The sequence below is a fragment of the Bubalus kerabau genome, chromosome 9 (assembly GCF_029407905.1).
Source record: "Bubalus kerabau isolate K-KA32 ecotype Philippines breed swamp buffalo chromosome 9, PCC_UOA_SB_1v2, whole genome shotgun sequence".
Classification (NCBI taxonomy): Eukaryota; Metazoa; Chordata; class Mammalia; order Artiodactyla; family Bovidae; genus Bubalus; species Bubalus kerabau.
The window spans coordinates 43,127,294-43,154,903 of NC_073632.1; positions in this window are offsets into that span (position 1 = coordinate 43,127,294).

Genomic DNA, 27,610 nt, shown 5'->3' on the forward strand with positions numbered 1-27,610 from the left:
TCAATAATCTGGAAAGGTGTCCAAAATGTGCATTTCTAGAAAGTTCCCATTTGATACGGATGGTGTTGGTCTGGGAACCACATTTTAAGAATCACTGCATCATACCAAGGAGAAGTGATTGTTCTGGATCTTTATTTCATATTATAATTTTTTAGAGCTATACATTTTTTTCAAATCTTAAGGTAACTTCAGCAATGCCTATTTTTTCCCCTAAAAGTATGACATTGAAGACATATAAATTGAAGATGAAACTAAGATATACCCTTTAATAGGTAAGGTAATATGGTTTTAGCATAAGAACTTCTTGCAACCTGTAAAATTTTAGATGTTTTATTCTTAAAATCAATGAAACAAGTCAGTGGACTTCAATTTGATGGTGCTGTAACATTTGTAGCTCACTGGCAAGGATGTTGAAATCTCAGGATTCAGAAGAGAGGACACAAAGCAGAAGATGGTGAAATAGAGGGAGTAGTGGCTGCCTATGGTGACATTTTGGAGAGAACCAGATAATTTAAAACTCACTGGGGTAGTTTTTTGACATATTAGCTAATATTTTTTTCTTCATCTTTAGTATTTTTTCCTATTCTCTGAGTCTTCATACATTAAGGATCGGTTAGGGCATTGGGGTTTACTGGCTCAAGGAAGAGATGAAGCAGCAGAACCAAACAATGAATGTGTGGCTGTTATAAGGATAGAATTGGAAGGATAATCAGAACTAGCTTATTTTGTTCTGTTTTAATTTTTGCTATATCAATTGTACTTCTTGTACCTTTGGCTTTGTGACATTTGTATCAGCTCCATGCGGGGAGGAAGAATTCCTAATGGCATCGTATTATGGAATGCCTAGTGTTAGCAAAGTTTATACAGCAGATGGGGTAGTACTCAGTGGTGCCATTTCTATTCTTACTTGGAAGGACTTTAAGAGCCATCTTAAAAGAGGAGAATGAAGTTTGAGGGGCAAAGGGATGCAAGGACTAAGAACTGGGACTACGAGCATCAAAATGACATAGTTGTTAGGATTAAGAATGTAAAATGACATAGTTATTAGGATTAAGAATTCTGCAAACCGATAAACAACTTCAGTTTTATTTAGTTATTTTCTGAATATCAGTTTAAGATAACCATCTAGTTACCAGGACAAAAGTTCACTTATCAAGTAACAATTCACTTAATATGACTTGCTTCTAGACCCTTGCTTTGCTATTTTGATTAATCTATAACATCACAACCTTTTCCCAATTCCAGTCAGTCTTTCATCTTGAAAGACTGACATTAAATCACTTGATTCCCAGACTCCAAAATTCCATTCATATTCTCCACTGACTTTCTTCTGAGACACTGTTATGACTGCGAAGGTGGCGTGCTTGATAATTGCAGCATGTTCTGATAATCTTAGCTTTTCTTTAGAATATTTCAGGGAGTTCAGAAGAACAGTGTTTTCATTTGTTCATTCAATAAGCCCTTACTGGCTATTTATCATGCACTGGGTGTTATGCTAGATATTGAGGATTCAGAAACTAAAAAAAAAGGTAAAAAAAGTTTCAGTTTCTAAATTCAAAGAATCAGTGCCTATAGAGAGGAAACCAACAAGTAAACAGATAATTTAACACCTAGAGAGTGGCTAGATGTGAGTGAATCACCACGTGCACAGAAGACACAAAACCAGGGTTTCTAACTCAAATTGGGTTTCAGGGAATCAGGAGTACTTAGTTTAGATTAAGAGCACCAGGCTAAAAGAAAGGCAAGCAGAGGAAGGTGAGAGGGCAAAAATGGACAAACATGATGCATCTGAGGGCTGCTAAGTAGAGCAGTTGGGCTTGAGAATTTGAGGAAATTGAGTTCAGTTCAGTCACTCAGTCATGTCCGACTCTTTGCGACCCCATGAATTGTAGCACGCCAGGCCTCCCTGTCCATCACCAACTCCCAGAGTTCACGCAGACTTACGTCCATCCAGTTGGTGATGCCATCCAGCCATCTCATCCTCTGTCATCCCCTTCTCCTCCTGCCCCCAATCCCTCCCAGTATCAGAGCCTTTTCCAATGAGTCAACTCTTTGCATGAGGTGGCCAAAGTACTGGAGTTTCAGCTTCAGCATCATTCCTTCCAAAGAAATCCCAGGGCTGATCTCCTTCAGAATGGACTGGTTGGATCTCCTTGCAGTCCCAGGGACTCTCAAGAGTCTTGTCCAACACCACAGTTCAAAAGCATCAATTCTTCAGCACTCAGCTTTCTTCACAGTCCAACTCTTACATCCATACGTGACCACTGGAAAAACCATAGCCTTGACTAGATGGACCTTTGTTGGCAAAGGAATGTTTCTGCTTTTCAATATGCTATCTAGGTTGGTCATAACTTTCCTTCCAAGGAGTAAGCGTCTTTTAATTTTATGGCTGCAATTCCAATCTGCAGTGATTTTGGAGCCCCCCAAAATAAAATCTGACACTGTTTCCCCTTCTATTTCCCATGAAGTGGTGGGACCAGTTGCCATGATCTTCGTTTTCTGAATGTTGAGCTTTAAGCCAACTTTTTCACTCTCCTCTTTCACTTTCATCAAGAGGCTTTTTAGTTCCTCTTCACTTTCTGCCATAAGGGTGCTGTCATCTGCATATCTGAGGTTATTGATATTTCTCCCAGCAATCTTGATTCCAGCTTGTGCTTCTTCCAGCCCAGCGTTTCTCATGATGTACTCTGCATATAAGTTAAATAAGCAGGGTGACAATAATCCTGGATAAATAAACTGGGATGGAAGATTCCTGAAAAAAATCTGAATATCACACTCAGTTGAGTTCAGTCGCTCAGTCATGTCTGACTCTTTGTAACATTGTAAACTGTAACATGCCAGGCTTCCCTGTCCATCACCAACTCCCAAAGCCTACTCAAACTCATGTCCATTGCGTCGGTGATGCTGTCCAACCATATCATCCTCTGTCAGCCCCTTTTCCTCCTGCCTTCAATCTTTCCCAGCATCTAGGTCTTTTCCAATGAGTCAGTTCTTTTCATCAGGTGACCAAAGGATTGGAGTTTCAGTTTCAGCTTCAGTCCTTATCACACTAAAGAATTGGAATTTAAATCAAACAGATGAAATTTAATCTCAAACAAGGAAATTTAATCTGAGGAAAAAGTGAACAATCTCAAGCAGAGCTTTATGCTTCATTATTATTTTAGGAATTTTTCTCTCTGGGCATTAGGAAAAGGATGCGGTGCGGATGAGATTAAAAGCAGGTGTGGGACCTTCCTGGCCATCCAGTGGTTAGGACTCTGCACTTCCAATGCAGGGGGTACAGTTTCAATCTCTGGTTGAGAAACTAAGATCTTGCATGGTGCACAGTGCAGCCGAAATATTTTTTACAAAAAGGCAGGTGTGCCATTTAGGAGGCTGCCTAGTTCTGATTGTTCTGGCTGAGAAACAATGAGGGTCTTCTCTGAGTTACAGTGGCAGGAATGGAGGGAAGGAGAAAACAGAGGGAAATTCTAAGGAGAGAAATCCAGAAGGGGTCAATGAATGAATGTGAAGACTTTAGTAATTTTGGGGGGCAGATGAAAGGACAATAAATGTGTGAGGTCTGATTTCACTTGTAAATATTTCAACTTATTGTACAAGTACACAGCAAACAGCCAAAGCCAAAAAGGAAAGGCAGTGTTAGGCTGTGGCGGCTGGACATCACGCTGCTTTGATTCTGTGTCCCTGAATCAGGGAGGGTAGGCCTCAGTCTGCAATGGTCCAATAGGGCCCAGAAGATCCCTGCCTGGCAGATATGGATGAGGCAGAAGTTCTCTCTTAAGTGCAGATTGTCAATTGGATTGTTGCTTTTCTTGTCCAAGATTTATTTTTCTAAGTCACTCTGTTTGTTTAGCTGGGGCATGGAATTTATATACATATATCCAAAATAGTTTTTATCATAAAAATTTGAAGATACATATACTACAAAAAAAAAATCTTGTGTTTTAGCTGGATAGACAACGAGGGAAATGATTACTCAGAACAAATTACTTTTTTTAAAGGTATAAAATAAAATAACCTCCCTAACACCATGCCATCCAAATAGCTAGTCTCTCTGTGAGACTAAAATTCAGAAAAGGAGTTTTTTTAGCTGCATTTTTATGGTTTGATTGCCATATTTACAATTTCCTTTCTCTTGTGAAATTCTGAACATATGTTCTGTTAAATTCCATGCCTCCCAGATGAACAAGAAGTATGACTTGTAGTAAAAATGGAGATTTGTTCTCAAGGTTTTATATAATAGAAATGAGGAGAAAAAATATCACTAGCCTCTGAAACTTGAAAGGTTGCTTGGCAGTTCTTAAAGAAATAATATCAAAGATTATATGGCCTAGATGTTTACACAGGCTTCCCAGGTGGCTCAGCGATTAAGAACCCACCTGACAATGCAGGAGACACAGGAAACTCGAGTTCAAACCCTGGGTCAGGAAGGTCCCCTGGAAGAGGAAATAGTAATCGACTCCAATATTCTTGCCTGAAAAATTTCATGGACAGAGGAGCCTGGTGGGCTATAATCCATGGGGTCCCAAGGAGTAGGACATGACTGAGTGACAGAGCACAGATGCTTCCAAATTACATTATTAATTTAAATCCCAAAGATGTGGCACTTCAGACATTTGGACATTGAAGCATTTATATCAGAAATTTAATATGTATTATATTCTAAGTTTTAACATTGAAGTCTTAAAGTTGTAGGATTTACACATCTAAAAATTGTTTTTATTATTTGAATGTATGTATCATATTGATTTTACAAAGGAAACTTTAGATCAGCATGAATTTTACAAGCTTATGGAGACAGGTAAAGTGTATTGGATCTTCGTTTGCAAATGGAACAGGTTGCATTTTTATTTAATCCAGATGTTCTGTCAAGCTAGAGATGGCGCAGAGGATTTCTTATCATCTTTCCTAATATTCATATGCATACTTTGTATTTTTAATTTCTCTAAGAAAGAGCAATGAAGTAAACACAACAAATTGGAAGAGTTTTGTAAGAAAAAAAGATGTATATATTACACACAGAACATTGAAACATTATTTATAAACAGAATTGCAGACGTCATGGTCTAAATGAGCTAAGAACCACACAAATATGAGTTATTGTTTTCATAATTGTTGGTATTTTAAAAACGTCCTAAATACTCTTGAAATTCTTTACTATCACTTGACATTATTTAAAGTAAATAGGAGGTTCTTAAAACATTTAGGGCACTTTAATAAGTCCCATCTGGCATGGTGAAAGATCATCCACAGTTCACATAAACAGGGACTGTATACTATAACCCCAGCCTCTGCAACTGTATTGTCTTCTGTGTCTTTTTCTAAGAAGTTTAGGTGTCCTCTTCAATGGCCATGAATCTTCCGGTCTGTAGACAGGGCCCAGGATTGGGAGCTGAGTGGTCCAAGTGCTAGTCCTGCCAATGCCATTCCTCTTCTCATGAGCCTGGTATCTCAGAAAAGTCTTTTCATTTCTTAGAACTTCATGGTTTATGTTGTCATAAAGAGAAAGCATTGGTTAGGTGATATTTAGTCCCTTCCTAAATCTAACCATCAAAGCTTCCATGATCAGAAGATTATCTTCATGGTATTTTATTCTGACTCTCTTGAGTTTTCTACTTACTGTCTTTTCATTGGTAATTTAGGTCCAATTTTTTAAAAGTAGGTATTTACTTATTTTTTTGGCTGCACCAGGTCTTAGTTGCGGCACGTGAGATCTTTGATCTTTGTTGTGGCATACAGGTTCTTCAGCTGTGGCATGTGGGATCTGGTTCTATGACCAGGGGTCGAACTCATTAGGAGTATGGAGTCTTAGCCACTGGACTACCAGGGAAGTCCCTAGACCCAATTTTTTAAAACAACAACAACAACAAACCCCATTGGTTTGTTAATAGTTCTCAACCTTTTCTTTAATAAGTTTATTAAATATGAAAACTTGTAGACAACTGCAGTTTCTGTCAATATACATCAACAGAAGAGAAACTGAAATAATGAGGTCCCATGAAATAAATATGCTAGTGCGTGCACGCATGGGTGTGCTCTGGGGCACTGGGAGGGCCATATGGCTGGCAGGCTCTGTGGAGTCAGAACTTCGAAGTCTTGCTGCTTTATGTCCTTCTTTTCAATTTCCAGTCTCTGCCCTCTCAGCAGCACAATGTGCAGCAGAAGCTTGACACATTCGGGTGACATTGCCATTGCATCCATCCTTTGACCACCTGCCTGCAGAAAGCTAGTGAAGAAGCTGCTGCTGCTAAGTCACTTCAGTCGTGTCCAACTCTTCACGACCCCATAGATGGCAGCCCATCAGGCTCCCCCATCCCTGGGATTCTCCAGGCAAGAATACTGGAGTGGGTTGCCATTTCCTTCTCCAACGCATGAAAGTGAAAAGTGAAAGTGAAGTCACTCAGTTAAGAAAGTGAAAAGTGAAAGTGAAGTCACTCAGTTGTGTCTGACTCTCAGCGACCCCATGGACTGCAGCCTACCAGGCTCCTCCATCCATGGGATTTTCCAGGCAAGAGTACTGGAGTGGGGTGCCATTTCCTTCTCCGAGTAAAGAAGCTAGTCAACCTTATTGGTCATTAGATATGTACTCCCCAGCTTAAACAGATCACCATAATCTGGAGCAGGATGAACTGTGATGAATTCAGGATATTAGGCTCCTTTCTTGACTCTGCCTCATGGGCAATATCAGAGAAATAACTTAGAAAGTTCCCACATGCCTCTTCTCATTTTTCCTCTTGCTTCTTTTCCTCTTCCACCCTTTTGACCCTCACTGGATTAGCAAGTGAATTTGATGTTCCTCCTAAATATACAAGTTGAGATCAGGATGATTCAGGTGAGGGCATGCTACAAAAAGGTGCTTTGCTTTAACAAAGCATTTTAAACCTCACACATACAGGAACACTTCTCTCCATTGCTTTCAATAGGAAGACTACAATATGTGTCAAATAAATTTTATATTTATTTATAATTGCTTCAAATCATTCAAGGACAACAGAGAGATTATTTTCATGTTCACCTAATGGCAGAGAATAATTACTTGAAAACCTAGAGAGTAGTAGTGTGTGCATGTTCATGTTTATGATGCAAAAATTAACTAGTTTGGATCTTCCCTACCCTCTACTCCACCCAGCTGCCTATTTCATCAAACAGTCCTTATTCGTGGTAGCTTTGTTTTTCTTTTTCTTAAATAGAAATCTAAACTTATTTGATTTTTTTTTAAAGGGCAGTTTACCAAACCTAGATATAAACCTCATTTAAAATTTGATATACAACAAAACATTATTTAGAAACTGTTTTCCTTGGTTTTCTGCAATCAAGTATATATAATCAGTCCTCATTTTTAATACACTATCACTCCTTTTAATTAAAAATGTCACTTTTCTCCAGACAGTCTTTACCCTCCTGTCTATATGAATATCCAGTTCCAGTTAATCATCAGAAAATCTGCTGTATTGGGGGCGATTCTTTCAATTATTTTCAAACAATATATTTGCAGGGAATCCAGCTTTCAGCTTCTGCCCACTAAATGCCAATCAGTCAACAGTCAAAAAACCTCCCACAAATTCCTAGTGGGTATTCTCTATCAAGAACTATTGTTTTAAACTTGGGCATTGGGGTGTAATTTTCCTAAGGGCATGTGGATACCGTGTGGAGTGCTAAGAAGGAAATACTCTCAGAGACAAAAGTGAGCCCAAGGTCAAGAAAGTGGAGCTAAGGTCTGACTGAAGCATGCAAAGTGAGTGTTAGTCACTTAGTCGTGTCTGACTCTTTGTGACCCTCCAGGTTCCTCTGTCCATGGGATTCTCCAGGCAAGAATACTGGAGTGGGTTACCATTCTCTTCTCCAGGAGAACATGCAAGGAGCATCCTTTTGAAGGATTTGCTCTTTTTGTCTGTGATTTTCTCTTAAATCATCAGGGTTGAAATGGGATGGTAAGCAGCCAGGGGTAGGCAGTATTAAATTTACCCTTTTGTATGGGAAATAGATGGGGAAACAGTGGAAACAGTATCAGACTTAATTTTTGGGGGCTCCAAAATCACTGCAGATGGTGATTGCAGCCATGAAATTAAAAGATGCTTACTCCTTGGAAGGAAAGTTATGACCAACCTAGATAGCATATTCAAAAGCAGAGACATTACTTTGCCAACAAAGGTCTGTCTAGTCAAGGCTATGGTTTTTCCAGTGGTCATGTATGGATGTGAGAGTCAGACTGTGAAGAAAGCTGAGCGCCGAAGAATTGATGCTTTTGAACTGTGGTGTTGGAGAAGACTCTTGAGAGTCCCTTGGACTGCAAGAAGATCCAACCAGTCCATTCTGAAGGAGATCGGTCCTGGGTGTTGTTTGGAAGGAATGATGCTAAAGCTGAAACTCCAGTACTTTGGCCACCTCATGCGAAGAGTTGACTCATTGGAAAAGACTCTGATGCTGGGAGGGATTGGGGGCAGGAGGAGAAGGGGACGACAAAGGATGAGATGGCTGGATGGCATCACTGACTTGATGGACATGAGTCTGAGTGAACTCCAGAAGTTGGTGATGGACAGGGAGGCCTGGAGTGCTGCAATTCATGGGGTCACAAAGAGTTGGACACGACTGAGAGACTGAACTGAACTGATGGGTAATTTTCTTCAGTCAACTCAAACTTGGACATCACTAATCATAGCCTGGTGATTTTAGTTCTCTCCCTCTCAATTAAAGATGGACACATAACACAGACTTATATAGAGGTGTGTAGGAAAGCTAGTGAAGAAAAGAAAAAGCATCTCATTCCACATACTCCCCTATCCTGAGGTCCAGGGAAAGTTGACTGCATATAACTGAGGACTAATATGCCAATATTCTGCTCAGTGAGCAGCATGAAATGAGAGGTGGCTCAGAAAGAGTAGGGAAGAGCACATGGTTAGAAAAGGAGCTGTCAAGTGAAGGACTATGGGTAAATGGGAGACAAAACTCAGCCCCAAAGTTCTAGGTCCTATTCTGTCCAATGTGGGGGCCAGTAAGCTACAAAGGCTTTGGAGCACTTAAAATATGGCTAATTGACATTGAGATACTCGTGTGTAAAATAAACATAGAATTTCAGAGGCTTACTATGGAAGTAAAGATGCAAGTTATCTCGTTAATAGTTGTCATTGATTTCATGTTCACATGACAGCATCTTGATATAGTGGGTTAAGTAAAATGCATTATTAAAATAATCTAATTTCACCTGTCATATGGTACTTGTGAATTGTGGCTACTGAACGCTTTATGGGCTTCCCAGGTGATGCTGGTGGTAAAGAACTGGCCTGCCTATGCAGAAGACAGAGACTTAAGAGATGGGGGTTCCATCCCTGGGCTGGGAAGATCCCCTAGAGCAGGGCATGGCAACCCACTCCAGTATTCTCACCTGGAGAATCTCATGGACAGGGGAGCCTGGCAGGCTACAGTCCACAGGGTCTCAAGGAGTCGGACACAAATGAAGTGACTTAGCACAGCACAGCATGTGGCTCCTATTGGACGATATTGATCTAAATGAGGAAAAATTTTGAAGGGAAGAAGCTGGGGTTAACACTGGGTTATAATTCATTCCACAACTATTCACTGAGCTTCTTCTCTAAGGCAGGCATTGAGCCAGGCGTTGGATAAATAGCTGTGAATGAAACAGACACATTTCCTGTACTGACAGTGTCAACAGTGTCTTCAGGGGACAGAAGCTAAATGAATAATTATAAAATTAGACATTTTGATAAGCATCATTAGGTAAAAGTAATGGAAAGACTGTAACAGAGGCTACCAGTCTAGATCAGAAAGTCATGGAAGGTATTGGATTCCATGGCTTGGTCATGGAAGGTAAAGGGATTTGTTTGGGATTTTCTGTAACATCTTATGAAATATCAGTTAGAGAAAAACAAATACTGCATGATATCACTTATATGTGGAATCTAAAATGTAAAACTAGTGAATATAATGAAAAAGAAACAGACTCACAGATATAGAGAACAAACTAGTGGTTCCCATTGGGGTAAGATACAAGTAAGAAATTAAGAGGTACAGACTAAGATGTATAAAACAAATAAGATACAAGGATATATTGTACCACACAGGGAATATAGCCAATATTTTATAATAAATATCAATGGAATATGACCTTTAATATTTGTGAATCACTATTTCCTGTGGTCATGTATGGTTGTGAGAGTTGGACTGTGAAGAAGGCTGAGCGCTGAAGAATTGATGCTTTTGAACTGTGGTGTTGGAGAAGACTCTTGAGAGTCCCTTGGACTGCAAGGAGATCCAACCAGTCCATTCTGAAGGAGATCAGTCCTGGGATTTCTTTGGAAGGAATGATGCTAAAGCTGAAACTCCAGTACTTTGGCCACCTCATGTGAAGAGTTAACTCATTGGAAAAGACTCTGATGCTGGGAGGGATTGGGGGCAGGAGGAGAAGGGGACGACAGAGGATGAGATGGCTGGATGGCATCACTGACTCAATGGACGTGAGTCTGGGTGAACTCTGGGAGTTGGTGATGGACAGGGAGGCCTGGTGTGCTGCGATTCATGGGGTCGCAAAGAGTAGGACACGACTGAGCTACTGAACTGAACTGAACTTAACTGATGTCATATACTTGAAACTTATATAATACTGTACATTAACTATACCTCAATTTAAATAAAAAGGAAAGTCATGGATGGCATCTGTGAGGCAATGACATTGGTTGAAGAACTGAAGTGTGATTAGGAGTTAACCAGGAAAAAGCATTGTACAAAGAAGAGCATTAGATAAAGAGGAAAGAGCATGTGCAAGGATCCTAGGGCAACAGAAAGATGAATGAGGCCATGTTCCTAGGTGATGCAAAATAAAGTGACAACAGGTAGGGGATGAAGAGAGAGACACAGACTAAATCACTGTTGACTGTTTTACACTTTGGAGGGAATTTAACCAATAAAGCAAAATGTTTTGCCTTATATTTTTAAAATGTTCCTTCCTCTATGTGGTAGTGAACAGTCAGAGCAAGCAAGCGTGAGGCTGGAAAGAGCAATGGGAAGATGGCCACAGTCTGGCCAGGTGAGACAAGAGGTGTTTGGTCCAAGCAGAATGGATGGTTTATTTATTCTCTGCCCTGGCACATGCTGTCTGCTTTTGTTAACTTAGATCAGATATTCTCTCCCTTGAATGGCGACTGTCCTTATACTTCTTTTGGTCCATATTCTATCCATCTTCAGAAATTATTCCTTTATTTGTCCTCTGAATTTTTGCCAAAGAGAGCATGCAACTTTCTGATTTCCTGTGCCTTATTATACTTGATTAAGTCTCTTTCTTTCCTTTTTGAAAAGGGACATGTGAAAAAGAAACATGTCTTTGCTCTTGTCATGGGTAGATATTGTGAATTTCATGGAGTCAGAACACTGCAGAACAGGATTGGTAATACCTGGTGCTACTCCAGACTAGACATTCATTTTTTGCTGCTAAAAGTACTTAAAAATATTGTATTCTCTTTAAACTGGATGATGGAGTCTTTCAAAATATGTTTCAATAAATTAAATAATTTAAATATATTTATCAGGTTATTAGGTAATGTTTTACATTGTTAGAAATTTTGAAAGTATAAAAATGTCTTCAGAGAATAATTCTCTCTTTCTGCTCATTTCCTGATCCAATCAGCCCTTATACAAGTTAACATTGCTATTTGTATCTTGTGTATTCTTCTGGAAATTATTATTTCATATGTAATAGAGTGTTTAAATAAGAAAGCTCCCCCCTTTTATTCTTCACACATGGAGGCTTATCATAAAAATTGTCCTGCGCAATGCTTTTGCTTTTATTTTTATTGAGACATAATTTCCATATGGTGAAATACACAGATCATAAGTATACAGCTCATTGAGTTTTAGAAATTGCATATACCTGTGTAAGTCATAGACCTAGCCAATCCATCAGTAAACTACTTCAACCCCACCTTCAAATTCTATCCTGACACCTTCTCACCAGCCCCACTATTACCTATGCTGAGCTACTGCCATCTCTCACCTGGATTAGAAATGACTTCATAACCCATTTCTAGGCTATCTCAAAACAACAGCACAATCCTTTAAAAATATAAAGTAGATTATGCCGTGTCCCTACCTCTTCTCAAAAACTTGCCGGGAATGTCCTTAAATTGCAGAGCCTGTAAGGTCCTAAATACCCTGTGTGAGTGTGTACTTAGTTGCTCAGATATGTATAACTCTTTGTGACCCCATGGACTGCAGCATGCCGGGGTTCCTTGCCCTTCACTATTTTCCTGAGTTTGCTCAAATTCATGCCTGCTGAGTCAGTGATGCTGCCTGTCCATCTCATCCCCTGCTGTCCACTTCTCCTTTTGCCTTCAGTCTTTCCTAGCATCAGGATGTGCTTATGAAACACAAGTTCAAAGATAAAATTATTAATACTTTTAAGAAGGCAGCCATGGAGCTTTCAACCTAAAGATCAGCCCTTCTGTGGGTGCGATTGTATTGGCCACACTCATGCATCTGGCCCTGGCAGGTCTAACTCAACCCTATTCCTAACTTCATCTCGCTCCCTCTTCTCTACTTACAGTAGCCTCTTGGCTGTTCCTTAAGCATTTTTGCCTTTTTAAAATCTGTATTCAAATGTCACTTTCTTAAGACCTTTTATATCCAATTAATTTACAGTTAACATGCCCCGATATTGTATCCTACTTACTCTATTTCTCCAAAGTGCTTATCATCTAAAATTCCACAGGCTTTAATTACTTATTATATATATTTTTATCATCTGCATCCTCTCCTAAATGATAAGCTCCATGAAGCCAGGAGCCACTTTCTGTTTTGTATACTGAAGGATGCTGACTACTGTGAATGACTGGCAGATGTGCAATAAATTTTAGTTAATTAATAAATAATAAAAGATTTCCATCTGGAGATACAGTGAATGAAGTGGTAAAACTCTCCTAGGGAAGTCTAGTACTTGTGTGTGAATGTGTATCAGTGTGTGGGAGTGGGTGAGAGGTGGGGGAGGAGAGGAGGATGGGGTATCAGTATTTGAGAAAGAATGCACAGTTTTGTGGGGAAGAAGCTCTTTGCAGCTAATAATACCTGGTATTTTCCACTATATTGAAGACAGCAAGTCTCTATAAAAATCAATTGACAAATAAGAGCTACCTTCCAAAGTCATATGAGTAATAAATGGCAGAACTGGGATTCCAGCATGGATATTGTTGTTGTTCAGTCACCCAGTCATGTCCGACTCTGCAACCCCATGGACTACAGCACCCAGGCCTCCCTGTCCCTCACCATCTCCCGAAGTTTGCCCAAGTTCATATTCATTGCATCAGGGATGTCATCCAGCCATCTCATCCTCTGACACCCTCTTTTCCTTCTGCCCTGGATCTTTCCTAGCACTGGGGCTTTTTCAATGAGTCAGCTCTTGAATCAGATGACCAAAATATTGGAGCTTCAGCTTCAGCATCAGTCCTTCCAACAAGTATTCAGGGTGTATTTAGCTTAAGATTGATTGGTTGGATTTCCTTGCTGTCCAAGGGACTTTCAGGAGTCTTCTCCAGCACCACAGTTTGAAGGCATCAATTCTTTGGTGTTCTGCCTTCTTTATGGTCCAGCTCTCATAACCGTATGTGACCACTGGGAAGACCATAGCCTTGACTGTATGGCCCTTTGTTGGCAGAGTAATGTTTCTGTTTTTCAATACACTGTTTAGGTTTGTCATAGCTTTCCTTCCAAGAAGCAATCGTCTTCTGATATCATGGCTGCAGTCACCATCCGCAGTGATTTTAGAGTCAAAGAAGAGGAAGTCACTACTTCTACCTTTTCCCCTTCTGTTTGCCATGAAGTAATGGTGCCGGATGCCACTCTCCTCCTTCACCCTCATCAAGAGGCTCTTTAGTTCCTCTTCACTTTCAACTATTAGAGTGGTATCATCCTCATATCTGAGGTTGTTGATGTTTCTCTTGCCTCTCTTGATTCCAGCTTGTAACTCATACAGCCTATTTCTCATCATGTGCTTAGTGTATCTGTTAAACAAGCGGGGTAACAGCAGACAGCCCTGTCATACTCCCTTCTTAATATTGAGCCAATCAGTTGTTCAGTACAGGTTTCTAACTGTTGCTTCTTGACCTGCATACAGGTTTCTCAGGAGACAGGTAAGATGGTCTGGTATTCCCATCTCTTTAAGAGCTTTCCACAGTTTATTATGATCCACAGTCAAGACTTTAGTGTAGTCAATGAAACAGAGATAGATGTTTTTCTGGAATTCCCTAGCTTTCTCTATGATCCAGAGAGTGTTGGAAATTTGATCTCTGGTTCCTCTTTCTTTTCCAAACCTAGCTTGGACAGCTGGAAGTTCTTGGTTCACATAATGCTGAAGCCTAACATGCAAGATTTTAAGCATGACCTTTCTAGCATGGGAGATGATTACAACCCTTTGATGGTTAGAACATTCTTTAGTAGTACCCTTCTTGGGAACTGGGATGACGATTGACCTTTTCCAGTCCTGTGGCCACTGCTGGGTCTTCCAGATTTGCTGACATATTGAATGCAACACCTTGATGGCATTATCCTTCAGAATTTTGAACAGCTCTACTGTAATTCCATCACATCCACTAGCTTTCTTAACAGCAGTGCTTCCTAAGGCCCACTTGACTTCGCTCTCCACAATGTCTGGCTGTGTGTGACTGACCACACCATCATACTAATCTGGTTCATTAAGATCTTTTTTGTACAGTTCTTATGTGTATTCTTTCCATCTCATCTTGATCTCTTAAGTGTCTACTAGGTCTCTACCATTTCTGTCCTTTATTTTGCCCATCTTTGGACAAAATGTTCCCTTCATATCTCCACTTTTCCTGAGGAGATCTCTAGTCCTTCCTCTTCTATTGTTTTTTTTTTTTTTTTTTTTTTTTTCAAGTTGTATGCACTGTTCATTGAAGATGGCCTTCTTGTCTCTTCATGCTGTTCTTTGGAACTCTGTGTTTAGTTGGATGTACCTTTTCCTTTCTCCCTTGTTTTTCTCTTCTCTTCTTTCTTTAGCTCTTTGTAAAGCCTCCTCAGATAACTACTTTGCCGTCTTGCTTTTATTTTTCTTTGGGATGGGTTTGTTCCCCGCCTCCTGTACAATATTATGGACCTCTGTCCATAGTTCTTCAGGCTCACTGTTTACTAGATCTAACCCCTTGAATCTATTCATTACCTGCACTGCATATTCATAGGGGATTTGATTTAAGTCATACCTGGCTGGCCTAGTGGTTTTCCCTGCTTTCTTTAGTTTAAGCCTAAATCACATTCTTTACTTAAGATGGCAGAGTAGATGGACGTGTGCACATCTTCTCCTGCAAGAACTCCAAAATTACAACTCACTGCTTAATAACCATCGACAGGAGAATATTGAATCCCACCAAAAAAATATACCTCATGTCCAAGGGCAAAGGAGAAACCCTAGAAAGATGGTAGGAGGGGTAAAATCACGTTTACAATCAAACCCATACCTGCCAGAGATGCTCAGAGGGCTCAAACAAACCTTGTGTGCACCAGGACCCAGAGACCCGACAAGACTGAGCCAGAACTGTGTTTCAGTGTTTCCTGCAGAGGTATGGGTCAGCAGTGGACTGCTGCAGGGTCAGGGGCTTTGGGTGTACTAAACTTGGGTATGGCAAAAGCCCTCTTGGAAGAGGTTGCCATTAACCCCACCATAGAGCCACCAGTTCTTTGGAAGGAATGATGCTAAAGCTGAAACTCCAGTACTTTGGCCACCTCATGTGAAGAGTTGACTCATTGGTAAAGACTCTGATGCTGGGAGGGATTGAGGGCAAGAGGAGAAGGGGACGACAGAGGATGAGATGGCTGGATGGCATCACTGACTCGATGGATGTGAGTCTGAGTGAACTCCGGGAGTTGGTGATGGACAGGGAGGCCTGGCGTGCTGCGATTCTTGGGGTCACAAAGAGTTGGACACAGTTCAGTGACTGAACTGACTGACTGACTGAGAGCCACCAGAACTTACACAGGACTGGGGAAACAGACTTTTGGAGGGCAGAAACAAAAGCTTGTGCACACCAGGACCCAGGAAAAAGGAGCAGTGACCCCACAAGAAACTGACCCAGACTTGCCCGTGAGTGTCCAGAAGTCTCCAGAGGAGGCGTGGGTCAGCGGTGGCCTGCTGCAGGGTTGGGGGCACTGAGTGCAACAGTGTGTGCAGGGGACCTTTTGAATAAGGTCGCCATTATCTTCATTACCTCCACCATAGTTGGGCCTGAGTCAAACAACAGGGAGGGAACACAGCCCTGCCCATAACAGAAAATTGGATTAAAGATTTATTGAGCATGGCCCTACCTATCAGAACAAGACCCAGTTTCCCCCTCAGTCAGTCTCTCCCACAGGAAGCTTCCATAAGCCTCTTTACCTTCTCTGTCAGAAGGCAGACAGAATAAAAACCACAGTCACAGAAAACTAACCAATCTGATCACATGGACCACAGCTTTGTCTAACTCAATGAAACTATAAGCAATGACATGGAGGGCGACCCAAGACAGACGGGTCATGGTGGAGAGTTCTGACAAAACATGGTCCACTGGAGAAGGGAATGGAAAATCACTTCAGTATTCTTCCCTTGAAAACCCATGAACAGTATGAAAAGGCAAAAAGATAGGACACTGAAAGATGAACTCCCCAGGTCAGTAGGTGCCCAATATACTACTGGAGATCAGTGGAGAAATAATTCTAGAAGAATGAAGAGACAGAGCCAAAGCAAAAACAACACCCAGTTGTGGATATGACTGGTGATGGAAGTAAAGTCTAATGCTGTAAAGAGAAATATTGCATAAGAATCTGGATGTTAGGTCCATGAATCAAGGTAAATTGGAGTGGTCAAACAGGAGATGGCAAGAGTGAACGTCAACATTTTAGGAATCAGCGAACTAAAATGGACTGGAATGGGTGAATTTCACTCAGATGATCATTATATCTATTACTGTGGGCAAGAATGCCTTGGAAGAAATGGAGTAGTCATCATAGTCAACGAAAAAGTCTGAAATGCAGTACTTGCATGCAATCTCGAAAATGACAAAATTATCTCTGTTCGTTTTCAAGGCAAACCATTCAATATCACAGTATTCCAAATCTATTCCTGACCAGTAATGCTGAAGAAGCTGAAGTTGATGGGTTTTATAAAGACCTACAAGACCTTCTAGAACTAACACCCCCAAAAGATATCATTTTCATTATAGGGGACTGGAATGCAAAAGTAGGAAGTCAAGATCTACCTGGAGTAACAGGCAAATTTGGCCTTGGAGTACACAATGAAGCAGGTCGAAGGCTAATGGAGTTCTGCCAAGAGAACACACTGGTCATAGCAAACACCCTCTTCCAACAACATAAGAGAAGACACTACACATGGACATCACGAGATGGTCAATACTGAAATCAGATTGATTATATTCTTTGCAAACAAAGATGGAGAAGCTCTATACAGTCAGCAAAAACAAGACCAGGAGCTGACTGTGGCTCAGATCATGAACTCCTTATTGTCAAATTCAGACATAAATCGAAGAAAGTAGGGAAAACCACTAGACCATTCAGGTATGACCTAAATCAAATCCCTTATGATTATACAGTGAAAGTGAGAAATAGATTTAAGGGACTAGATCTGATAGACAGAGTGCCTGAAGATCTATGGACTGGGGTTCGGGACATTATACAGGAAGCAGTGATCATAACAATCCATAAGAAAAAAGATGAAAAAGGCAAAATGGTTGTATGAGGAGGCCTTACAAATAGCTGAGGAAAGAAAAGAAGCAAAAGGAAAGGGAAGAAAAGGAAATATATACCCATTTGAATGCAGAGTTCCAAAGAATAGCAAGGAGAGATAAGAAAGCCTTCCTCAGTGATGAATGCAAAGAAATCGAGGAAAACAATAGAATGGGAAAGACTAGAGATCTCTTCAATACAACTAGAGATACCAAGGGAATATTTCATGGAAAGATGGTCTCAATAAAGGAGAGAAATGGTATGGATATAACAGAAGCAGAAGATATTAAGAAGAGGTGGCAAGAATACACAGAAGAACTGTACAAAAAAGATCTTCATGACCCAGATAACCACTATGGTGTGATCACTCACCTAGAGCCACACATCCTGGAATGCAAAGTCAAGTGGGCATTAGGCAGAATCACTATGAACAAAACTAGTGGAGGTGATGGAATTCCAGTTGAGCTATTTCAAATCCTAAAAGGTGATGCTATGAAGTGCTGCATTCAATATGCCAGCAAATTTGGAAAACTCAGCAGTGGCCACAGGACTGGAAAAAGGTCAGTTTTCATTCCAATCCCAAAGAAAGTTGATGTCAAAGAATGCTCAAACTACTGCACAATTGCACTCATCTCACATGCTAGCAAACTAATGCTCAAAATTCTCCAAGCCAGGCTTCAACAGTATGTGACCCATGAAATTCCAGATGTTCAAGCTGGATTTAGAAAACACAGAGGAACCAGAGATCAAATTGCCAACATCCGCTGGATCATCAAAAAAGCAAGAGAGTTCCAGAAAAACATCTACTTCTGCTTCACGGACTACGCCAAAGCCTTTAACTGTGTGGGTTACAACAAACTGTGGAAAATTCTTAAAGAGATGGGAATACCAGGCCACCTGACCTATCTCCTGAGAAGTCTGTATGCAGGTCAGGGAGCAACAGTTAGAACTGAACATGGAACAACAGACTGGTTCCAAATTAGGAAAGGAGTACATCAAGGCTGTATATTGTCACCCTGCTTATTTAACTTATATGCAGAGTACATCATGAGAAATGCTGGGCTGGTTGAAGCACAAGCTGGAATCAAGATTGCTGAGAGAAATATCAATAACCTCAGATATGCAGATGATACCAACCTTATGGCAGTAAGGAAGAACTAAAGAGCCTCTTGATGAAGGTGAAAGAGGGGATTACAAAAGTTGGCTTAAAACTCAGTATTCAGAAAACTAAGATCATGCCATCCAGTCCCATCACTTCATGGCAAATAGAAGGGGTAACAATGGAAACAGTGAGAGACTTTATTTTGGGGCCTCCAAAATCACTGCAGATTGTGACTGCAGCCTTGAAATTGAAAGACACTTGCTCCTTGGAAGAAAAGCTATGACCAAGCTGCTGCTGCTGCTGCTAAGTCGCTTCAGTCGTGCCCAACTCTGTGCGACCCCATAGATGGCAGCCCACCAGGCTCCCCCATCCCTGGGATTCTCCAGGCAAGAACACTGGAGTGGGTTGCCATTTCCTTCTCCAAGCTGGACAGCATATTAAAAATCAGAGACATTACATTGCCAACAAAGGTCCATCTAGTCAAAGCTATGGTTTTTTCAATAGTCATGTATGGATATGAGAGTTGGACTATAAGGAAAGCTGAGCACCATAGAATTGATGCTTTTTTACTCTGTTGTTGGAGAAGACTGTTAAGAGTCCCTTGGACTGCATGCAGATCCAACCAGTTCATTATAAAGAAATCAGTCCTGAATATTCATTGGAAGATCTGATGCTGAAGCTGAAACTCCAATAATTTGGCCACCTGTTGCGAAGAACTGACTCACTGAAAAGACCCTGATGCTGGGAAAGATTGAAGGCAGGAGGAGAAGGGGACAACAGAGGACTAGAGAATTGGATGGCTTCGCAAACTCAATGAACATGAGTTTGAGTAGGCTCCAGGGGTTGGTGATGGACAGGGAAGCCTGGCGTGCTGCAGTCCATGGGGTCGCAAAGTGTTGGACACAACTGAGTAACTGAACTGACTGAACTGAAATTTTGCTATAAGAATCTGATGATCTGAGCCACAGTCAGCTTCAGGTCACAGTCAGCAGGGATATATTTAAGGCAGTGCTTAATCTTATCAGGGCTTATTTTCATTTAGAAAGAGATACTTTTACTTCCTTCTGGATTTTCATTGGCAGGCTACATAGGGAGTTGATTTTGACTGAAGGATCTACTCTAGTGTCTAGAGACCCTTGTTTGTTTCCACTATGGTTCCCTCTTTTCCTGTACTTCTAGAATAGACAGACACAGGTCGGTTGTTAATCCCCGAGTTACAGGCACACCAATGTGCTGCTCCAATTGCATATATATCTAACATCATATGATTACTGATATGGGTGGAGATTTTGGATGATACAAATTATCTAAAACGGTGAGTAATTCAAAATTCATTTGGCCCAAGGACATAGGGACATGATCAGCTCTTTTCTCTCTCTTTCTCTCTCTCTCTCTCTCTCTCTCTCTCTCTCTCTCTCTCTCTCTCCTACTCTCTCTCCTACTCTCTCTCTACTTAAAGTTGGCTTCCCTGGTAGCTCAGACGGTAAAGTGTCTGCCTGCAATGCAGGAGACCCGGGTTCGATTCCTGGGTCAGGAAGATCCCCCGGAGAAGGAAATGGCAATCCACTCCAGCACTCTTGCCTGGAAAATCCCATGGATGGAGGAGCCTGATAGGCTACAGTTCATGGGGTCGCAAAGAGTTGGACATGACTGAGCAACTTTACTTTCACTTTTCACTACTAAAAATTATAACTCTTCAAGGTAGATTTTTACATAATATTTTCTAAGTGGTAATTAAAATGTTTGATAAATATTACTGATTTTTATTAAAGATTCAGCTCAATATATCTTTTTTCTAAGAGCATTATTCAAATGTGTTTCATGATAGAGTAGAAAATAAATCTCTATCCATAGTGTATATTTCATAATAGCCACATCCAGTTGATCATTGATTCAGTATTTATAGCTCTACCATTCTAATTATTAATGAGGGTTCTATCAAATATTATTTTCATTAAAAGTTCTAATTTCAGATTATTTTAAAATTTTAAATAAAGGATGAATATTTGTAGGGCAGTAGAGAATGAGCAAGTGGTCAACAGGACTGGTGGGTCCATGTATTAATATGCTGCAACCTCAAAATCAAATTTAAATGAATAAATACTTACAGAGCATTTATTATAAACTCATGGCATTTATAATCTAGTTGCGGCATAGATAATATTCTAATTCAACCTCATGAAGATAACAATTTATATTGACTTTGGGCTATCAGTTCTAGTTTTATCATAAGTACATTCTGAAAAATTTTACTATTTCTTTTTATTTATTGAGTTCTCATAACAATCTTCTTAATATCTGTCAGTAAGTCCCTCTAGTTATCATTTTACCATCCCATGACATATAACCTTGCCCTAATTACCTTCAGTAATGCCAGGATCATTACAATAGCCCTTTTGTTTCCACTTATAAACACAGCAGCTAGAGGATTCCTTTCAGAATGTAAAACAGTGCGTGTCCCTCTTCTCCTCATATTCTTTTAAGTGCTTCCTATCACAAAAAGGAAAAGTCAAGGTCCTCACCGGAGAAGGCAATGGCAAGCCACTCCAGCACTCTTGCCTAGAAAATCCCATGGACGGAGGAGCCTGGTGGGCTGCAGTCCATGCGGACGCTACGAGTCGGACGCAACTGAGAGACTTCACTTTCACTTTTCACTTTCACACAATGGAGAAGGAAATGGCAGCCCACTCTAGTGTTCTTGCCTGGAGAATCCCAGGGACGGCAGAGCCTGGTGGGCTGCTGTCTATGGGATCGCACAGAGTCGGACACGACTGAAGCAACTTAGCAGCAGCAGCAGCAGCAGCAGCAAGGTCCTCACAAGGGTCTTAAAGGTCTCCATGATTTCCCCTCCCCATTTCCCTTCTGCATTTTCTGGCTGCCTACCCCAGCTCACTTCCCTCACCTACACTGCTGTCCTGTTCCTCCAACAGGCCAGGCATCTGCCATGCCAGGGCCTTGCACCCTTTGTGCCTCTGCCTGATTCTCTTCTCCCAAGGATGTTGCCTATCCTTCAGGTCTGACATTTGACATTTCTCAGTGAAGCTTGCACTCTTTTCCTTATTTAAATTGTAACTCTACCTTCTGTCCAGCTTTCTCTCATCCTTCCAAATTTACTTTTCTTCATGTAGCAAAAATACATGCTATATTTTTGAGCAATTGTTTCTTTATTGTATGTCTTCATCCTTCTCCATCATCACCGATAAAAGATAAGTTTAATGTGAATGCAGTTCTCATCAGGTCTCTTTATCTCTAATGCCTAAAATAGTGCTTTGCATAGAATATATAACCAACATAGAAGACATCTTTTTTCTTTTGGTCGTTTTAACAGAAGTTCAAAGTGATCAGATCAGATCAGACCAGTCGCTCAGTCGTGTCCGACTCTGCGACCCCATGAATTGCAGCACGCCAGGCCTCCCTGTCCATCACCAACTCCCCGAGTTCCCTCAGACTCACGTCCATCAAGTCAGTGATGCCATCCAGCCATCTCATCCTCTGTTGTCCCCTTCTCCTCCTGCCCCCAATCCCTCCCAGCATCAGAGTCTTTTCCAATGAGTCAACTCTTCGCATGAGGTGGCCAAAGTACTGGAGTTTCAGCTTCAGCATCATTCCTTCCAAAGACATCCCAGGGCTGATCTCCTTCAGAATGGACTGGTTGGATCTCCTTGCAGCCCAAGGGACTCTCAAGAGGCTTCTCCAACACTACAGTTCAAAAGCATCAATTCTTCGGTGCTCAGCCTTCTTCACAGTCCAACTCTCACATCCATACATGACCACAGGAAAAACCATAGCCTTGACTAGACGAACCTTTGTTGGCAAAGTAATGTCTCTGCTTTTGAATATGCTATCTAGGTTGCTCATAACTTTCCTTCCAAGGAGTAAGCGTCTTTTAATTTCATGGCTGCAGTCACCATATGTAGTGATTTTGGAGCTCAGTTCAAAGTAATGAGAGAGCTTAAAAGTGTTTATTAAAGTTTTCTTAACTTCTCAGTGGATTTTGTTGTGTAACAAATATTTTGTAATGAATGATTCATTTCTACCAAGTCTGAAACTCCAGAACGATTTGAATAGTAGCAGTGAGAGTCAGTTCTTAGGTAGGTTGATAAGGAATCCAGAGTCTCCAAGGAGAAGAAAGGGGTCTGGAGTTCTCAAGGATGAGATAGTGGTCTGGAGTTCTCAGGGAAGAGAAAAGCACAATTTTTTTTTTTTTTTCTTTAAGCCCAGAGCTGATGATTGCACAGAAAAAAATTCATCTTGCTCAAGGATATGTTTTTGCTTAAACACTGTACCAATGACTATATAGCAACAATGTATCCTGCTTGAGGACATGTTTCTCCTTCTTGAAAACCTTCTGACTGATCCTGTCATCTTAAAATGTATATATAGGAGTGGGTCTGGTAAAACCTTTCTATTGTTAGTTCTAATCCCGTTATCTAAAATGTATATTGTGGAAGTGGGTCTGGTAATCCTGCTGAAGGTCTGGTAAGACCTTCACAACCTTGAGACATTCTTTTGATTTACTGTAATAACCAATTTAAAAAGTATATAATTCCCTTGCTAAGACTAGCAAGGAGGGTACTCTCTGTCCCCCTTCTGATGTCTATGTCAGAAACTTTCTCTGTCCCTTTTTATGCTTTAATAAAACTCTGCTACACAAGAACTCTTGAGTGATCAAACCTGGTCCCTGGTCCTGAAGCTAAATCTTCTTCAGAGATCATTTACTGTAAGCTATCAGTAGTAGGTTGATATGCATAAATAGATAAAACTATGCATAGAATTAAGAAATGAGGATATTTAAATGAACTGATTACATTTGGAAATGTATCATGAATTAATACATAAGTAAGTGATATTCTTATTGCTCTACACTCAGAGAGCTGACTCAATTTAATGACTTCAGATATTATTTCTATAGAGAGAAGTCTCACAACTATGGCTCTATAGTGTTTCCTTAGTTTCAGGTTCTTCTGGATGACTCTATATAGATTTCAGACATCAAGTATGTAAAACTAAGTCACCAGATTTTTTTTTTAAGCCAGCTCTCTTTGCAAAATTTCATATTTATTACAATGGCATCATGATTTTTCTAGTTCCCCATCCCTGAAAGCACTGTAGTTACTTTGTACTGTAATCAACTGAAGAAAGGATTAATATATTTTATGTTACTAAGTTAAGAAAATGGCAACCCACTCCAGTATTCTTGCCTAGAAAATCCCATGGATGGAGGAGCCTGGTGGGCTACAGTCCATGGGGTTCCAAAGAGTCAGACATGACTGAGCAACTTCACGTTCACTTAAGGAATACTATATCAAGGATGGCTTCCAAGGAGGCTCTAGTGATAAAGAACCCTCTTGCCAATGCATGAGTTGTAAGAGATGCAGGTTTGATCCCTGGGTCAGGAAGATCCCCTGGAGAAGGGGATGGCATCCCACTCCAGTATTCTTGCCTGGAGAATCCCATAGACAAAGAAGCCTAGCAGGCTCTGGTCCATGGGGTCACACAGAGTTGGACACAACTGAAGCAACTTAGCTTGCAAGCACGCACATATCAAGGATAACTTTTTCACCAGAATAAAATGATTAAAAGGATTCAAAGCAAAGCTCTTTGGGAGAAAAATAACAATAAAATAAGATTTGGAGGTCGTCAATTTAAGACTAAAGTCCAGGAATAGGATTTTATAAAGTTAACATTAGACTAGCAATGAATATGCAGTGGAGATTCCTTATTAAAATAAAGGATAATGGCTTTACCATACATTCTTGCTCTCCTTCCAGTCACCGAAGAACTAAGGAATGGAAAGTGTTCTTGGGTCTTATGAACCCAGGATATAGATGCTAACAAAAATAGAACAATAGCTGTTATTTGTGCCCACTTGTGGACCTTCTGAGATTTTAGTTGGACTTTTGGATTGGGCTGTGCAAGGTGGTTAGGCATCCTGAATGAAAGGCTAACGTGTTCGGTAACCAAAATCAAAGTTGTAGCAAAGATAGTTTCTTAAACATTAACCCATGATCTTGTGACTCAATTATCAAACCCTGAAAGGTTTTGAGAGGCTATGGTTAGGGATGTGGGATTTGGCTGAAAATTTCCCCAGCCTCAAATAAACCCTTCCAACAAGAAGGTTTGTTTAAAACTTTGTTGAAATTCCAACAGCGAGCAATTCTTGAAAATCAACCAGAGCACATTTCTCAGGTCTGACATTACTTGGAACCTGGATAAAAACATGTCAAGGCAGCATTGATCAGAACCTGTGAGCTGGGCCAATTTTACATATTCTCTTAGATCCTCAGGTTGCCATGAGTTTAACCACAGGGTCACCCTCTGTGGTCATTTAGATTATTGCCTTTCCTTTCAGAGTAGGCACTGCATTTTCCAGTGTGAAAATGGCCACATAAAAGGCCGCAACTCCTTCCAACCTATAACTCCTTTTATGTAGGCTTCCTTTTATGGAAATATATACAAGCCACAACTCCCATTACCTCTGCTATGATTACTTAATTGTAAAACAAATTACCCCCAAACTAAGTGGTGTAAAACAACCATTTATTATGATTATGGATTTTGCATGTCAAAAGTTTGGACTGGATACAAGAATGCCTTCTTTCTCTGTTCCAGAGTCCTGGGGCTTTAAGTGAAAGACTCCAAAGGCAGAGGGAGAAATTATCCAAATATGTTGTGTTTATGCCAGAGAGAAAGAGAGAGAGAAGAGAGAGACAGGCAATTGCCATGAGTCTTTTAAGACTTGGACTCAGAGTTACACAGTATCTCTTCTACCCAATTTTCTTTATCACAAAGTCATAAAGGTCTACACAGAATCAAGGGAAGGGGAAGTAGATTCCAAGTCATTATAGGGAATGGCAAGTTCCTGGAGGAGCATGTAGGTCTAGAAATATTGCTGTTGCCCTTTTAGAAAACTGGAGTTACCACATCCTATTTCAAAATAGATTGAAGGAAAAAACAATATAATGGACGTGTGTGTGCACCTCTGTGTATGTATGCAAAAATGTGTGTGAGTGGACGATGATATCCCACTGTATTAACAATAAGTTTATTCTAATGTTGATTTAAGGACAAAGGCACACACCTTAGGTGGCTTTTCTTTTTTTTTTTTTTTTTATTGGCAAAGTTTGTGGCTCTATACTTATAATAAATTGTGGAATACACAAGAGGGACCAAAAATATACAGGAACATTCTTTTGAAAGAAAAAGAGTTGATGTTATGGCTTTTACATTTTTTTTTCTTTTTTTTTTAAATTTTATTTTATTTTTAAACTTAACATAACTGTATTAGATTTGCCAAATATCAAAATGAATCCGCCACAGGTATACATGTGTTCCCCATCCTGAACCCTCCTCCCTCCTCCCTCCCCATTCCATCCCTCTGGGTCGTCCCAGTGCACCAGCCCCAAGCATCCAGTATCGTGCATCGAACCTAGACTGGCAACTCATTTCATACATGATATTTTACATGTTTCAATGCCATTCTCCCAAATCTTCCCACCCTCTCCCTCTCCCACAGAGTCCATAAGACTGTTCTATACATCGGTGTCTCTTTTGCTGTCTCGTACACAGGGTTATTGTTACCATCTTTCTAAATTCCATATATATGCGTTAGTATACTGTATTGGTGTTTTTCTTTCTGGCTTACTTCACTCTGGATAATAGGCTCCAGTTTCATCCACCTCATTAGAACTGATTCAAATGTATTCTTTTTAATGGCTGAATAATACTCCATTGTGTATATGTACCACAGCTTTCTTATCCATTCATCTGCTGATGGACATCTAGGTTGCTTCCATGTCCTGGCTATTATAAACAGTGCTGCGATGAACATTGGGGTACTCGTGTCTCTTTCCCTTCTGGTTTTCTCAGTGTGTATGCCCAGCAGTGGGATTGCTGGATCATAAGGCATGTCTATTTCCAGTTTTTTAAGGAATCTCCACACTGTTCTCCATAGTGGCTGTATTAGTTTGCATTCCCACCAACAGTGTAAGAGGGTTCCCTTTTCTCCACACCCTCTCCAGCATTTATTACTTGTAGACTTTTGGATCGCAGCCATTCTGACTGGTGTGAAATGGTATCTCATAGTGGTTTTGATTTGCATTTCTCTGATAATGAGTGATGTTGAGCATCTTTTCATGTGTTTGTTAGCCATCTGTATGTCTTCTTTGGAGAAATGTCTATTTAGTTCTTTGGCCCATTTTTTGATTGGGTCATTTATTTTTCTGGAGTTGAGCTGGAGGAGTTGCTTGTATATTCTCGAGATTAGTTGTTTGTCAGTTGCTTCATTTGCTATTATCTTCTCCCATTCTGAAGGCTGTCTTTTCACCTTGCTAATAGTTTCCTTTGATGTGCAGAAGCTTTTAAGGTTAATTAGGTCCCACTGTATTAACAATAAGTTTATTCTAATGTTGATTTAAGGACAAAGGCACGCACCTTAGGTGGCTTTTCTTCTGTAAAGTAGTAACCTCTAATTGCAACTATATTTATTGCCCTTCTCTAGTTGGAAATCTTTCACAAAGTTTTCTGTTCTTGGAGTGATACTTGCATAAGTATGTTGAGGATCATTGTGGTCAGAAACATATTTGTATACACTGAGAAATCTGCATTTGCTATTCCAAGGAAAATATTTTTCCCCATATACATTGGGGAAATAAAACTCTCAAGGCAGGGCTGTTAGCATTTTGCCTTACAGCATTTGTCACTCACCATCCTCCAGCCACAGCACTATTCAACTTTTGTTCCATCCTTACTAGAAACAAAAGAAGGTAACAGAGAGAT